Consider the following 17,337-nt stretch of genomic DNA (forward strand, 5'->3'; position numbering starts at 1 on the left):
GGGGTGGGGGGGAGAATGAGGGGTAGAAACTGAAATAAACACTTCAATGATCAGGGACTGTCATTAAAAATGATCAATATATCTGACAGGCAATGGTGTTATTTTTCCTGCTTAATCTGCATCTTTGAGCAAGGGGGCGATTGGGTGAATGTGAGGGGCTGGGGGTCCCGGAGCGGGGCCGGCGATGGGATCATCCGCCCGGGACTGACAGCTGGAAGATGCGGCGGTGAATGTGAGGAGCCGGAGCCCGGAGCGGAGAGACTGCGGCCGCCCTCTGGGATGCGCTCAGGGCGGGGGTTTATTAATGAGCCGCAGCGCTGAGGTGAGCGGATATTTCACCGCGCTCTTCACCTGCTCCCTGAACTTCGACTGGGTCACCGCGTAAATAAATGTGTTGGTGCAGCAGCTGAGATTCCTCAGCAAATACCCGACGTCGTTAAAGATATCTTGGGAATCATTCCGATCATTCCCAATCGCTGTGATCTGATAATAGACGAATTCTACAACCACCGTCAGCCACAGGAGGATGAAGCTGCCGGAGATGGTGAAGAGTAAAACCACAGACCTCCTCCTGCTCTCCATCTCCGGGTCACTGCGCTTCTCCCCCTTGCTCTCACCCCTCAGCCCCTGACGGACCCGACTGGCCACTAAAATGTGCCGGACTGTCAGAGCGTTGAGCAGCAGGATCACAGCGAAAGGGAGGAACGGAGTTAAAACTACGTCGAACCAGTCAAATGCCACCCACCCGGGGTCAGTGTAATAACTCTCCACCATGACACAGCCCCACGGGACATTGTCGATGATTGTCACGGGTTCCTGTGTGAAGTAGCCGGGAACGTTTTTCAGACACAGCAGAACGCCGGCTGTTGCGAGAACCGCAGCCGCAGTTTTCCCGGTGCAATATTTAGTTTTCAGCTTCTGGCAACAAATGGCGACAAAGCGATCAAAGGTGAAAGTGACGGTGAACCAGACAGAACAGTCTGTAGCTGAATACTTCAGTAATTCGTTAATACTGCACACAGGGGTGATGGACAGGAAACTCCAATAAAAGTAATGGTATCGGATATTATACAAAATGACCTCGGTGATCAGGGTGAGTAGATCGGCCGCTGCCATGGCCACCAGGTAGCGAGTGGTGCAGGTGGAGAGGCCGCACTTTCCCCGGGACAGGATCACAATCGCCACTAAATTCACTGCGGAAAGAGAAGGGGAGCGGACACTGGGCATTACTGAACACGGTCTCCGGGGCTGAACACCGGCTCCACTTTCAGCTGGAGATCAGGAGTGTTGGAGTCGGTGCGCGGCTGCAGGTTTAACAATGTCAGACCCGGCTCCGACTGTGCCCGACCTGCCTGCTTCAGGGGAGAGGAGATAAGGCGACGGGCGGGGTAAAGGGCGGGGAGGGAACGAGCAGCCGCCCGCTACAATAGGCGGAATGGTCCTGTCTACAGTTAACCCCGCTCACAGTCTCTGATGGGGCCGGTTTGACAGACTTAACCGTGACCGGCCGCGTTTAACTAGGGCTCTGGGAACTCAGCATCTGATGGGGACGAGGAGGGTTCCAGAGGGAAGGCAGGGACTACTTAGGATCCGGCAGCAGAGTGGCTCCGTTAATGGATTCATTCCTCAGTTCGGTAACAACACACGCCGGTAGATCCGCGGCCGCCGGTTCAGGAGATCGATCCAATTATTGACCAACAGGCGGTGGAATCCGACTGTGACAAAATCCACAGTGAGACGTGTCCACAGGAGCGGGTGTTCACTCTGATCAATAACTCAGACACAGTGAACTTCACAATGTAAACCCCTTCCCAGTCACACCGTCCCGGAGAGCTGCCTGTCCCGAGCACTGGGACACCTCTGGGCAAGGTCCCACTGAAGGCAAGAACAACATTCTAGTGGGTCCCGGCAGTGGGAGAAAGAGAGGGTTAGTTTCGACTGTCCGAAAATAAGAAAAATCATTGCGTTAATTCACTGAGAGGATTGACATACTCCACATATTCTTGTACAACGACCATCAGTTGGTAATATTGTAACATTGTCAGAATCAGGTCAACACCGGTTAACGGACGGAGTTATAAAACTTGAATAGTTCTGCTCACTTACCAGGGACTCCAACGGCAGCAATGATCACGTACAAGATTTTCTCTACACTGGCATATCTGAACCACAATTCCACCATTTCTCTGCCCAGCGACGTGTCCCCGTGAGCTACCGGTAATGTCCTGGAATGAAATGCAGGGACAGAACATTCCCGGAGATTTTATACCACTTTCCGTCTCCACCGGGACAGCGAAGTTTCAACAGAGTTAAAAAATAGAGATTTTGAAATTATTCGCAAACAGATGACATCAGCCAAATGAAATCGCTGCTGAGACAGGTCGTGATTTATTCAGGGAATTGATTGAGAAACTCCAAAGACTGGGAATTGTGGCGATACTGAGGGATGGAAATTGGGAGCGGCATTGTTCCAGCCAAGGGAATATTGCTTCAAACTCCATCAGGTCCAACTCTCCGCCTCGTGTTGTTTGTCTGAGTTCATTCAATCCGTTTCACTCACTAAGGCCATCCCAAATTCCAGCGAACCTCTCATGGCTTCTGGTGCCCAGTTTGAAGGTGGACTGGGCGACATTTGTCCACAGGTTGAGGGATTAGATCAACAGATCACCTCGCACTAAAGTGGCCCCTCCACTATGCTTCACCACTCAATATGATCGCGGCTTAACTGACTGCAACCTTACCCCCACACTCCCGGCGAGACCGGTAACCATTCACTCCTTGCTTGCCTGCAGTGGGTCTGATTTTGCGCCGGGACAATAACATTCTCTGCCTTCGTCACCTCTGAGGAGGAACGACCCAAAGACTCACGACACTCAGAGAACAGAAATATTGTGGCTTCAGAATTGTCGGAAACCCAAATCAAACTGCGAATGATGCGGCACATCTCCCTCCTCCCTTTCTCTCTCCCTCCTCCCTTTCTCTCTCCCTCCATCCTTACTGCTGTCGCTCTCTCTGAACTATCACTCTCTCCTACCATCTCTATTCTTCCTCTCGGCTCCGCCATCTCTCTGTCAACCTCTTTCTCCTAACCCCCCCCCCCCTCCTTCTCACTCCCATTGCATTTATCCCTCCGTTTCTTTCTAACTATCTGACCCTTCCATCGCTCCGTTTTGCCAACCCACGCCATCTGAACTCCGCTCTCTTTTCATGTTCCCACTCTCCCTTTGTTACTTACCTCTCCCTCCATCTCTTCTTTCGTCTTCTCCGCTATCTCTTCCTTTCATCACTGTACTCTCTATCTGTCTCTCTCTTTTCCCCAACACTCCTCCTGCTCGCCCTCACCTCTCTCTCCAAGGCCTTTCTTGCGAAGTGCGGTTAAAACGGCCCGCCACCATGGGATGTCTCTCTACCCCGTTCCCTCACACTTCAATAGCCCTTCCAGGTGAGACAGATGTTCACCTGCACCTCCTCTAATCTCATCTACTGCATGTGGTGTTCCAGATATGGCCTCCTTTACATCGGCGTGGTAAAATGGAGACTCGGCGACCGTTTTTTGTCGAACACTTACCCTAGTTCTGCTAAGACTTGCCGTATCTCCCCGTTGCAAGCCATTGTCACTCCCCCTCGCACACTGACCTTTCTGTCCTGGGCCTCCACCAGTGCCAGAGAGGTTACATTAAAACAGAAAGAACGCCACTTCATAGTCCGCTTGGGAACCTTGCAACCTAATGGTATGAACATTAGCAAATGCCAGGTAACTAACGTGCAATTTCCCGCTTTTCCCTCGCTCTTTCTCTTGCTTCACGCGGACTCGCACATGTTCATCCCCTCCACCTCCACCTCCACCTTCAACCGATATTCCCTCATCTCTCTTTATATTTCCAACCTGCTCAATCCCTATCTCGCAACTTTTATCTTCTAACCTCTGGTCTCAACCACCTAACTATGAAAACGGTATTCACCCACTCATCATTCAACTCGCTTTGTCCTGCTGTTCCAGCCTTCTCCAGCTTCCCGCCAGAATCAGTCTGAAGAAGGGTCTCGAACCGAACTTCACCCATCCATGTCCTTGGCAGGCTTAGCTAGTTCGGCGTGCCCTCTACAACTCTCACCAACATCTACAGATGCACCATAGAAAGTATTTTATCAAGATGCATAACAGCTTGGTTTGGGAACAGCTCCATACAAGAACGCCAGAAATTGCTGCGAATTGTCCAGACCATCGCACAAAGCAACCTCCATTATATTGACTCAATTTATAAACCACGCTGCCTCGGCAAGGCCAGCAGCATAATCAACTACTGCGCAGTAGTACTGATGGAGTGACGCACTGGGCAGTGCACTGATGGAGTGACACAATGTGGGGTAGTACTGATGGAGTGACACAATGTGGGGCAGTACTGATGGAGTGACACAATGTGGGGTAGTACTGATGGAGTGACACAATGTGGGGTAATACTGATGGAGTGACACAATGCGCTGTAGTACTGATGGAGTGACCCCAGTTGATGCAGTACGAGTGGATTAACATACTGTGGTTTAGTACAGATGGAGTGACAAAATTTGCAGTAATACTGATGAAGTGACACACTTTGCAGTTGTTCTTATGGAATGATACATCGTGGGGCTCTACTGATGCAGTGACACACTACGGGTAATACTCCTGGAGTGGCACAATGTGTAGTACTGTTGTTATGACAAACTGCGGAGTAGTACTGACGGAGTGACACACAGTGGAATAGCACTGATTTAGTGACAAATTGTGAGATCATTGCATCAGTACTACCACGCAGTTTGTCACTCCGTCAGTACTACTTCAGTGTGCAACTACATCCCGTGGGGTAAAACCGATGTAGTGACACGCTGTGGAGCAGTACTGATGGAGTGACACACGGTGCGTATTACTGATGGACTGACACACTGCGCGGTTGTACTGACGGAGTGAGATACTTCGGTGTAGTGCTGATTGAATGACACACTGGTGGTAGTGTGGACAGAATGGCGCACAGTGGGCTAGTACTGAAGTATTGACCCAATCTTTGGTGGTACTGTCGGGTTGCACATTGTGGAATGGTAAGGACTGACGGTGGGGCAGTACAGACGGAGAGTTACACTGATGGGTAATACTAATTGAATGAGTCTGCGTGGTTGTACAAAATGGAATAACAAGCTTAAGGCAGTACTGATGGAGTGCATCACTGTGGTGTAGTACTGATGGAATAACTTATTGTAGGGTAGTACTGATGGAGTGACAGGCTCCAGTGTTATACTGATGGAGTGTAACACTGCGGAGTAGTACTGGTGTAATGACGTACTGTGGAGGAGTATTGATGGAATGACACACTGTGTGGTAGCACGGATGTAATAGCACATTCTGTTGGAGTGACACGGTAATACTGATGGACTGACACGCTCTGCAGTAGTACTGTTGCGATGAAAAATTGTGGTGAAATAGTGATGGAATTACACACTATGGAGTCGCTGCGATGGGTTAGCACACTGTGGGGTATTGCGGATGGAATGGCAGATTTGAGGTAGTCCTGATGTTGTGAAACACTTTGGGGAGTACTGATGGAAGAACATATTGCGGGGAGCATTGATGGAGTGACACGTTCTAGGTTTGCACTGGAGTGACATGATGTTGGGCAGTGCTGATGTAGTGCAGCACCATGGAGTTGTATTAATGCAGTGAGACACTGCGCGGTTTCACCGACGGAGTGACACACTGAGCGGTAGTACTATTGTGATGACAAACTGTGGTGTAGTACTAATGCAGTGACAAACTGAGCGGCAATACTGATGGAGTGACACAATTTGTGGCAGCACTTATGGGGTGACACACTGGGATAGTCCTGATTGAATGATAAACATCGGGTAGTACTAATGGAGTGAGACATTGTGGGGAAATACTAATAGAGTGAAACTGTGGGGAATTACTGTTGGAGTGACAAAGTGAGGTAGGACTGATGGAGTGACACACTGTGGGGAATACTAATGGAGTGACACTGCGAGGAAGTAGTGATGGGTTGACACTGTGGGGTAGTACTGATGGAGTGACACGCTGCGTGGTATACTGATGGAGTGATAATCACTGGATTGTACTGATGGAATGACACACGGTGGCGTAGTACTGATGCGACGATAACACGAGTGATATTACTGATGGTGCGATGCTCTATGGGGAGGCACTGATGAAGTGGCACAGTGTACGGTATTACAGATGGAGTAACAAACTATATTTTATTACTGATGCAGTGGTACACTGTGGGTAGTGCTGATGGAGTGATACACTTTGAGGTAGTACTGATGGAGTGACACACTATGTGGCAGTACTGACGCAATAGCATATTGTGGGATAGTACTGATTGAGTGACACCCTGCGGTGTAGCACTGTTGGATAGACATATACCAGAGTAATACTGGTGGATTGAAGCACCGTGGGGTAGTACTGATGGAAGGACTCATTGTGTAGTACTGATGAAGTGACACACCGTTGGGTAGTACTGATAGTGTGACACCCTGTGTGGTAGTACTAATGGAATAATACACAACGTGGTACTGATGTTGAAAAACTGTGGGTGTGTATTGATGGAATGGTATACAGTGCGGTAGTACCGATGAGTGACACGCTCTGGGGTTGTACTGATGGAGTGACATAGTGTGTTCTAGTAATGATCGTCTAACACACTGTAGGCTTGTATTGATGGAGTGATAACCAGTGGGGTATTGTTGATGGAGTGACACAATGTGGGCAGTACAGATGGAGCAATACACTTTGGGGTAATACTAGTGAAGTGACAAACTGTGGGCGGGCACTGATGGAGTAAAACATTTTGGTGTATTACTGATGGAGTGACACAGTGTGCGGTAGTACTGATGGAGGAACAAACGATATGGTAGTACTGATGTCGTGGCACACTGTGGGATAGTATTAATGGTGTGAAACTAAATGGGATACGACTGATGTAATGAAACATTATTGGGTAGTTCTGATGGAGTGACACATTGAGGGGGAGAACTGATCGAATGACAAACTGTGGGATAGTACTGATGGAATGACTATCCATTTAGTAGTATGGATGCAATGGCATTCCATGGGATAGTTCCGAATGAATGACATGTTGTGATGCAGTAATGATGGAGTAACAGACGATATGGTAGTACTGATGGAGTGACACGCTGTGGGATAGTACTTATGGATTAGCATCCTGTGGAGTAGTACTGAAGGACTGGTACATTTTGGGTAGCACTGATGGAGTGACACATTAGATGGCATTACTGAAGGGGGGAAAAGCTGTGGGTAGTACGGATGAAATTACATACCTATGGTAGTACTGACAGTGTGAAACACCGTGTGGCAGAAATGATCATACACGCTCTTGGGTTCTACTGATGGAGTAACATGTAGTATTGATGGAGTGACAGAATGTGAAGTAGTATTGATGAGTGACCTAACGTGGGGTATTATTGATGTAATGGCACATTCTGGGTTAGTACTGATGGAGTGACACACTATGCGGTAGTACTACTGTTATGACATAATGTGGGATGCAATTGGTAGTGACACCCTGCGGTAGCACTGATGGAGTGACGCACTGTAGGGTAGTACTGGTGTAATGGTATACTGTGGGATAGTACTGATGGAGTGATGAACTGTAGGGTAGTACTGGTGTAATGGTATACTGTTGGATAGTACTGCTGGAGTGACGCGCTGTGGGGTAGTACTGGTGTAACGGTATACTGTGGGATAGCACTGCTGGAGTGATATCGGCGAGACCAAGCGCAAGCTCGACGATCGTTTCGCTGAACAGCTCCACACAGTCGTACCTGATCTCCCGGTTGCTCAGCACTTTAACTCACCCCCGCTCCCCCATTCCCAATCTGAACTTTCTGTCCTGGGCATCCTCCATTGTCAGAGTGAGGCCCAGCGCAAATTGGAGGAACAGCACCTCATACTTCGCTTGGGCAGTTAACATACCAGCGGTATGAACATTGACTTATCTAACTTCAATTAACCCTTGCTTCGCCTCTCTCTCCATCCCTCCTCCTTCCCAGTTCTCCCACCAGTCTCACTGTCTCCAACAAAATTCTATCTCTTTCCCGCCGACCTCTTCGACATCAGTCTAAAGAAGGTTCTCGACCCGAAATGTCACCCATTCTTTCTCTCCAGAGGTGCTGCCTGTCTCGTTGAATTACACCAGCATTTTGTGTCTACCTTCGATTTAAACCAGCATCTGCATTTCTTTCCTACACGAAGTACAAGGCACGGCAGGACTTTTGGCTAATAATAGCTGTGCCGAACATGAGAGGCCACCCTTACCTGCCTTCTCACAATGTATATCCCTTCATTAACTGAAAATCTGAACTTGTCTTAAATGTCACTATTGTATCTGCCTCCAACAACACTGGAGTGAGTGGTAAGATTTTAGGACCCGTTATACAGGATGATGTGACAGAGTATTTATAAGTGCACGATGAAATAGGCATAAGTGGGCATGGCTTTGTGAAGGGAAGGTCGAGTTTGATAAATTTGCTGGAATTATTTGAAGACGTAAATAGCAAGACAGCCAAAGGAGAGACAGTAGATGTTGTTTACTTTGATTTTCAGAAAGCCTTTGACCAGGTGTCACAAGATGGCTGCTTAGGAAGATGAGAGCCCACGGTGTCAAAGGGCAGATACCATCATGGATAACTGGTTGGCTGGATGGCAGAAGACAAAGAGTGGCAATAAAGGGGGATTTTTTTCTAGTTGGCTAACAGTAACTAGTGGAGATCTTCAAGGATCCGTGTTTGTCCGCTACTCCACGTTTTATATTATGATTTGGACGAGGGGATTGAAGGCTTTGTGGCAAAGTTTGCGGATGTTACGAAAATAGGTGGAAGGGCAGGTAGTTTAGAGAAAGCAGGGACTCTGCAGAAGGACTTGGACATGTTGGGGGAATGGGCAGAGAAGTGGCAGATGGAATATAGTGTAGCAAAGTGGGGAAGTGTCTAAGTGGGGAAATAATCCATAAATCGGAAGTGCAAAGGGACTTGGGAGTGCTGGTTATCGTGTCGTATCTCCGTTCGTCCTACGGCCTAACACCGTGGAGTCGGCGGCCTCCAGCTGGGATCGACCTTGAAGACTCCGGTGGCAGGGCCTGGACTTGCCATCTCGGAGGCTTCGGCCGTGGGCCCTGCAGACCGCAACATCTGGAGTTCGCAGGTCCCTGGCTGGCGACCGGCTTTCGGGAGCTCCAGCCGTAGCAGCTTCGACCGCCCCGAAGCGCGAGGTTTGATCGACCCGCTCGCAGGCCCTTCATCGCCCTGCGTGGCTCGGTCGCGGCACTTCCCATCACCCGGTGGGGGCTTAGGACCTTCATCGGCCTGCTCGGCTCGACCTGGGACTTTCCATCGCCCGGTGCGCACTTCAAAAGTCGAGAGCCTCGATCGCCTCCTGGCACCACGGGAGAAGAATGAGGAGGAGATAAGACTTTTCTTTGCCTTCCATCACAGTGAGAGTGTGCCTGGAGCAATCACTGTGATGGCTGTTTGTGTTAAATTTGTAATTGTGTGTCTTGTGTTCTTTATTGTCTACTGCCGGACCCTGACGTGAGAGTACGCTGGCGCTATTTGTTCGCCGCTTCTCCGTCAGGACAAATCTTTTGTTCGTTTGTTTGTTTTTATGTCTTGACTGTTTTGTAAAGTGTCTTTGAGCAATTGGAAAAGCGCTATAAAAAATAAATGTTTATTATTATTATTATTATTGTTATTATTATTCCCCAAATGTTATCTGCAAGTTGAATCGGTGAGAATGATCAGCCATGATCACATGGAATGGTGGTGCTGGCTCGAAGGGCCGAATGGCCTACTCCTGCACCTATTGTCTATTGTCTATTGTCTAATGGAAGCAAACTCATTGCCAGCATTTATTTCAAGAGGACTTGTACACAGAATCACGGATGTAATGTTGAGGCTATACAAGGCGCTGGGAAGGCCGCATTTGGAATATTGTGAGCAATTCTGGGCACCATATCAGAGGAAAGGTGTGCTGGCTGTGGAGAGGTTCCAGAGGAGGTTTACAACAATGATCCCAGCAATAAGTTAACCTATGGCGAGCGTTTGTCGGCTCCCGGCTTGCACTCGGAGTTTAGAGGTATGAGGGTGGACCTCATTGAAACATACAGATATGTGAATGGTTTAGATCCAGTGGATGTGGAAAGTATATTTCCACTTGTGGGAGCGTCTCGGACAAGAGATAATTTCCTCAGAATTAATCTATGCTCTCTTTTGAAGTTGATCAGAAATGTATTTAGTCAGAAGGTGATGAATTTGTAGAATTATTTGCCACAACAGGCTGTGTAGGTCACGTCAGTGGATATTTAAAGGCGCAGACAGAAAGATTATTGATTAATACAGGTATCAGAAGTTATGGGGAGAAGGCAGGAGAATGGTGTTTGGAGGGCAAAAGATTGGCGTATAAGACGATTGGCCGAATGGTCTAATTCTACTCATATTCCTTATCACCCATGCGTTCTACTCCTATTCCTTATCACCCATGCGTTCAATGCACTTACTGCCCCTTGCTTTCCCCGCACACCTCGTTTAAACTTCATCCCTTTCACCATAAAGGGGTGGCCTTCAATACTTGATATTTCCATCTTGAGAGGAATGTTCTGACTGTTTACCATATCTTTGCCTCTCACAATTTGCTATCGATCTATCAGGTTACTGCCCGATCTCCGATGAATCAGTCCAACGTCTGGTTGTTCATACGCTCCAGGCGATGTTCTTGTAAACGTCTTGAACACGATTTCCGAAGCGCCCATATCCTTCGTGTACGAGAGCGAACATAACTGTACACAATGCTGCAAAAGCGGCCGAAGTAAAGTTCTCTAAAGTTGAATATTGACATCTGACTCATATTCAATGACTCTGTCAAATATAGCAAGCATTCTACGTGGCTAATTTATTACTCTAAACATACTACCACTATTTGCGTGTTTCCCATTGGGAACTCAAGGTCCACCATAAGCAATGCTGATACTGCGATGCATTTATATTGTACAGACAGTGAGGGCTGTTGTGCCTCGATGTTGCATTGTACTGTTGATGTTCATCCAGGGGATGGCGCTATGACAGTACATTCCCACTGTACGTGCACTGAGGTGCGCTGTGTGTGGATGTTGCCGTGTGCTGCTGATGTTCATCCACGGGAGAGCGATGTGACAGTCTATTGCCACTGTACATCCACTGGGGTGCGCTGTGTGAGGATGCTGCAGTGCACTGTTAAAAAAGAACACTGGGTACAAAAGTCATAGCAGCAGAGTTAGTGCACCAAGGCCCATCGAGTCCACTCCTGCATTCTATCATGGCTCTCCTATCGTTCCCACTCAACAAGATCTCCCTCTCTCACGAGGCCCACAGAGGATGAGAGAGAGAGGAGAGAGAGAGAGAGAGAGAGAGAGAGAGAGAGAGAGAGAGAGAGAGAGAGAGAGAGAGAGTGAGAGAGAGAGAGAGAGAGAGAGAGAGAGAGAGAGAGAGAGAGAGAGAGAGAGAGAGAGAGAGAGAGAGCGCACCCCTCAAATAGCTGCCTAGATAGAGAGCTACCTATTTACTATCAATATCCCCAGCTATCTCGCTGATAGCTGATATACAGATATCCAGCTTTCTAGCTGTCTAGCATTGCATGTAGATAGCTATCTAGGTAGTTCGCTATCTTGCTATCGAGATAGCTCACACGTTGTCTGGCAGTCTATCCTGCTGGCTAGCAATCCAGTTCTCGAGATAGCTTGATAGGTAAAGAGCTAACTATTTTGGTAGCAACATAGCTAGGTCACTAACTTGCCTGAGGGCTAGGGAGATAGATAACTAGATAACTAGATTTTTAGCCAGCAGCGTTGGCGGCCACATAGCGGTTTAGCTTGATGGAGCTTTGCTAGATGGCTAGTGAGCTAGGCATCTAGACAGCTATACCAGTAGATAGCTCACGAGCCAGATCGCAAGAGATTTATAGCGATTAATGAGCTATTTAGCTAGATCGAAATAGGTCTCTCTCGTTCTCCCTTTCACCTCCCCCCCCCCCCCCCCGAGAGCGAGCGAGGGAGAGACCGCACTCCACAAAGAGCTGCCTACGCAACTAGCTACTATCTTTGCTATGCAGAGATCCAGCTATCATACTATCACACCATCCATCTGTCTAGCGTTCAAGCTATCTAGCAATGCAGGTATTTGGCTATCTAGAAAGCTAACACACTATCTGGCTGTCTTTCCCGCTGGTAGTCAATCAGGAGCACAGGGGCCTGAGAGGTGACCTCTACAAGCGAAATGGGTATGAGGGGAATAAATTGAGTGAATGCACAGTCTATTTAACAGGGTAGGAAAATCAAGCACGATAGGGCATGTGTTTAATGTGAGAGGTGTTAATGTTTAATACAGATACTTAATTCTGATAGCAATTCATGCATAGACTCATAGTCATAGAATGATACAGAGTGGAAACAGGCCATTCGGCCCAACTTGCCCACACCGGCCAACATGTTCCAGCTACACGACTCCCACCTGGCCGCGTTTGGCCCATATGCCTCCAAATCTGTCCGATCCATGTACTTGTCTAACTGCTTCTTACATGTTTGGACAGTCCCAGCCTCAATGACCTCCTCTGGCAGCTTGTTCCATACATCCACCATCCTTGCGTGAAAAAGTTACCCACCAGGTTCCTACTAATCTTTTCCACATTCACCTTGAACCTATAAATGATGCAGGAAGGTGTTCTGGAGTAAAATGGATCCCATAGGCAATTATTATTCACTGTGAGGTTGTCTTTGCATCGGGGATGGAATTTCCATTCATGACCCGTTGCTCTGCAAACGGAAGTGCATCTTCCTGATCCCTTTATTGCAGATTCCCACCCCAGACGAGGACAGATCCCAACATGCCCAGATAACATTTAACACCAAGTGACGCCACTCTGTTCACAACCCGCTCTCTGTCTATTCCATTCAGTGGAACCTCTCTCTTCACTCCCTATCTGTTCCGTCATAAGCTTCATCCAGTCCTCCCGTACAGGCAGACGGAACATCAAGGATCGGTATTTGTCTGCTACTCCACGTTTTATATTATGATTGGACGAGGGGATTGAAGGCTTTGTGGCCAAGTTTGCGGATGATAACCAAAATAGGTGGAAGGGCAGATAGTGTAGAGAAAGCAGGGACTCCGCAGTAGGACTTGGACATGTTGGGGGAATGGGCAGAGAAGTGGCAGATGGAATATAGTGTAGCAAAGTGCGGAGTACTGCATTTTGGAAGTAGGAATATTGGTGTAGACTACTGTCTAAGTGGGGAAATAATCCATCAATCAGAAGTGCAAAGGGGCTTGGGAGTGCTGGTTAAGGATACCCAAAAAGTTTATTTGCAAGTTGAATCGGTGAGAATGATCAGCCATGATCACATTGATTGGTAGTGCTGGCTCGAAGGGCCGAATGGCCGACTCCTGCACTTATTGTCTATTGTCTATTGTCTAATGGAAGCAAAGTCGATGCTTGCATTTATGTCAAGACGACTTGTATACAGAAACACGGATGTAATGTTGAGGCTATACAAGGCGCTGGGAAGGCCGCATTTGGAATATTGTGAGCAATTTTGTGCACCATATCAGAGGGGAGGTGTGCTGGCTCTGGAGAGGATTTCGGAGGAGGTTTACAAGAATGATCCCAGCAATAAGTTAACCTACGGCGATCGTTTGTCGGCTCCCGGTTTGCACTCGGAGTTTAGAAGTATGAGGGTGGACCTCATTGAAACATACAGATATGTGAATGGTTTAGATCCAGTGGATGTGGAAAGTATGTTTCCACTTGTGGGAGCGTCTCGGACAAGAGATCATTTCCTCAGAATTAATCTACGTTCTCTTTTGAAGATGATCAGAATTTTTTTTTTTCAGAAATTGATGAATTTGTGGAATTATTTGCCACAACAGGCTGCGTAGGACACGTCAGTGGATATTTAAAGGCGTAGACAGAAAGATTCTTGATTAATACAGTTATCAGAAGTTATGGGGAGAAGGCAGGGGAATGGGGTTTGGAGGGAAAAAGATTGGCGGATAAGACGACTGGCCGAATTCTCTAATTCTACTCCTATTCCTTATCACCCAATGCCCACCTTCGATGCACACACTGCCCCTTGCTTTCCCCGCGCACCTCGTTTAAACTTCATCCCTTTCACCATAAAGGGGTGGCCTTCAATACTTGATATTTCCATCTTGAGAGGAATGTTCTGACTGTTTACCATATCTTTGTCTCTCATAATTTGCTATCGATCTATCAGGTTACTGCCCGAACTCCGATGAATCAGTCCGAGGTCTGGTTGTTCATACGCTCCAGGCGATGTTCTTGTAAACGTCTTGAACACGATTTCCGAAGCGCCCATATCTTTCGTGTACGAGAGCGAACATAACTGTGCACAATGCTGCAAAAGCGGCCGAAGTAAAGTTCTCTAAAGTTGAATATTGACATCTGACTCATATTCAATGACTCGGTCAAATATAGCAAGCATTCTACGTGGCTAATTTATTACTCTAAACGTACTACTACGATTTGCGTGTTTCGCATTGGGAACTCAAGGTCCACCATAAGCAATGCTGATACTGCGATGCACTTATATTGTACAGACAGTGAGGGCTGTTGTGCCTCGATGTTGCATTGTACTGCTGATGTTCATCCACGGGAGGGCGCTGTGACAGTCTATTGCCACTGTACATCCACTGGGGAGCGCTGTGTGAACATGCTGCAGTGCACTGTTAAAAAAGAACACTGGGTACAAAAGCCATAGCAGCAGAGTTAGTGCACCAAGGCCCATCGAGTCCACTCCTGCATTGTATCATGGCTCACCTATCGTTCCCACTCAACAAGATCTCCCTCTCTCACGAGGCCCACAGAGGATGAGAGAGAGAGAGAGAGCGCACCCCTCAAATAGCTGCCTAGATAGAGAGCTACCTATTTACTTCAATACCTCCAGGTATCTCGCTGATAGCTGATATACAGATATCCAGCTTTCTAGCTGTCTAGCATTGCATGTAGATAGCTATCTAGGTAGTTCGCTATCTTGCTAGCGAGATAGCTCACACGCTGTCTGGCAGTCTATCCTGCTGGCTAGCAATCCAACTCGAGATAGCTTGATTGATAGGTAAAGAGCTAACTATTTTGGTAGCAACATAGCTAGGTCACTAACTTGCATGAGGGCTAGAGAGATCGATAACTAGATAACTAGATTGTTAGCCAGCAGCTTTGGCGGCCAGATAGCGGTTTAGCTTGATGGAGCTTTGCTAGATGGCTAGTGAGCTAGGCATCTAGCCAGCTATACCAATAGATAGCTCACGAGCCAGATCGCAAGAAATTTTGATAGCGATTATTGAGCTATCTAGCTAGATCGAAATCGGTCCCTCTCGTTCTCCCTTTCACCCCCCCCCCCCCCCCCCCGCGAGAGCATGAGAGCGAGAGACCGCACTCCACAAAGAGCTGCCTACGCAACTAGCTAACTATCTTTGCTATGCAGAGATCCAGCTATCACACTATCAACACCATCCATCTGTCTAGCGTTCAAGCTATCTAGCAATGCAGGTATTTGGCTATCTAGAAAGCTAACACGCTATCTGGCTGTCTTTCCCGCTGGTAATCAATCAGGAGCACAGGGGCCTGAGAGGTGACCTCTAGAGGCGAAATGGGTATGAGGGGAATAAATTGAGTGAATGCACAGTCTATTTAACAGGATAGGAAAATCAAGCACGATAGGGTATGGGTTTAAGGTGAGAGGTGTTAATGTTTAATACAGATACTTAATTCTGATAGGAATTCATGCATAGACTCATAGTCATAGAATGATACAGAGTGGAAACAGGCCATTCGGCCCAACTTGCCCGCACCGGCCAACAAGTTCCAGCTGCACGACTCCCACCTCGCCGCGTGTGGCCCATATGCCTCCAAATCTGTCCGATCCACGTACTTGTCTAACTGCTTCTTACATGTTTGGACAGTCCCTGCCTCAATGACCTCCTCTGGCAGCTTGTTCCATACATCCACCATCCTTTGCGTGAAACAGTTACCCACCAGGTTCCGACTAATCTTTTCCACATTCACCTTGAACCTATAAATGATGCAGGAAGGTGTTCTGGAGTAAAATGGATCCCATAGGCAATTATTATTCACTGTGAGGTCGTCTTTGCATCGGGGATGGAATTTACATTCCTGACCCGTTGCCCTGCAAACGGAAGTGCATATTCCTTATCCCTTTATTGCGGATTCCCACCCCAGACGAGGACAGATCCCAACATGCCCAGATAACATTTAACACCAAGTGACGCCACTTTGTTCACCACCCGCTCTCTGTTTATTCCATTCAGTGGAACCTCTCTCTTCACTCCCCATCTGTTCCGTCATGAGCTTCATCCAGTCCTCCCGTACAGGCAGACGGAACATCCTCACACTGATCCCCAGCCATGCACTACGCTACACAGGAACATTCACATGTTGCCATTGATCGGCCCCATCATTTAGTTTCCAACTTTCTAATCATTGATGCCTTCTGCTCCGTCTCATGGCCCCGAATCTAAAACTTACGGCAGCTGCATCTACGGATGCTGCATGACCCGCTGAGTTCTGTCTCTTTATTCTAGATTACAGCATCTGTATTCTCCTTTGAAATTAAAGATTTATATTGTTTGATGACGGAGATTTGTTTCATCGTCCATTAACTGCTGATTATTGAGATTTCTCACAGTCTTTGTATGCAGCCCGGTCTTCGATTGAGTTGATTTCCTGATAATGCGCCTTCATATTACGACTCAATGTTCCCCAACGCTTATCCAATCGGACCGATTACTGTGCCTTCGCTGTGTGCAACTGCAAATAGCTTAATAAGAGTTCCACTTCATCGACTGAGGGCAGACCTAATGGAGACCCCCGGTCTCCTCAGACCACTGCTGTGTTGCTCTTTTCGTTGGTGCTTCGTTCTTAAATCTTTCTGAATGCCAGCAGGAGCACCACCAATAGATGATCGGATGACAAACGAGAGCGACAAATGGAACGGCAGGCATACTTACTGGTCGTGTAGGTCAGAGTGCTTAAGACTTGCCGAGGGGGATGGGATGGGGGAGAGAGAGAGTTGTTGATATTAGTTACCTGTGCATTCCTGAGGCTAGATTGGTTGAGTTCATCGCAAATGATGAACAGTACCATAGGGTTTGGTTCTTAAAGAGAGTTCATGACCGAGTATAATTCATCCGCTGCCATCTTGGTGTTGGCTTTGTGTGGTATGTGGACCGCCGACACGATGGTTGCGATGAATTGCCCCGTCGATTAAATGGACT

Source organism: Rhinoraja longicauda, chromosome 43 (assembly GCF_053455715.1).
Source record: "Rhinoraja longicauda isolate Sanriku21f chromosome 43, sRhiLon1.1, whole genome shotgun sequence".
Taxonomy (NCBI): Eukaryota; Metazoa; Chordata; class Chondrichthyes; order Rajiformes; family Arhynchobatidae; genus Rhinoraja; species Rhinoraja longicauda.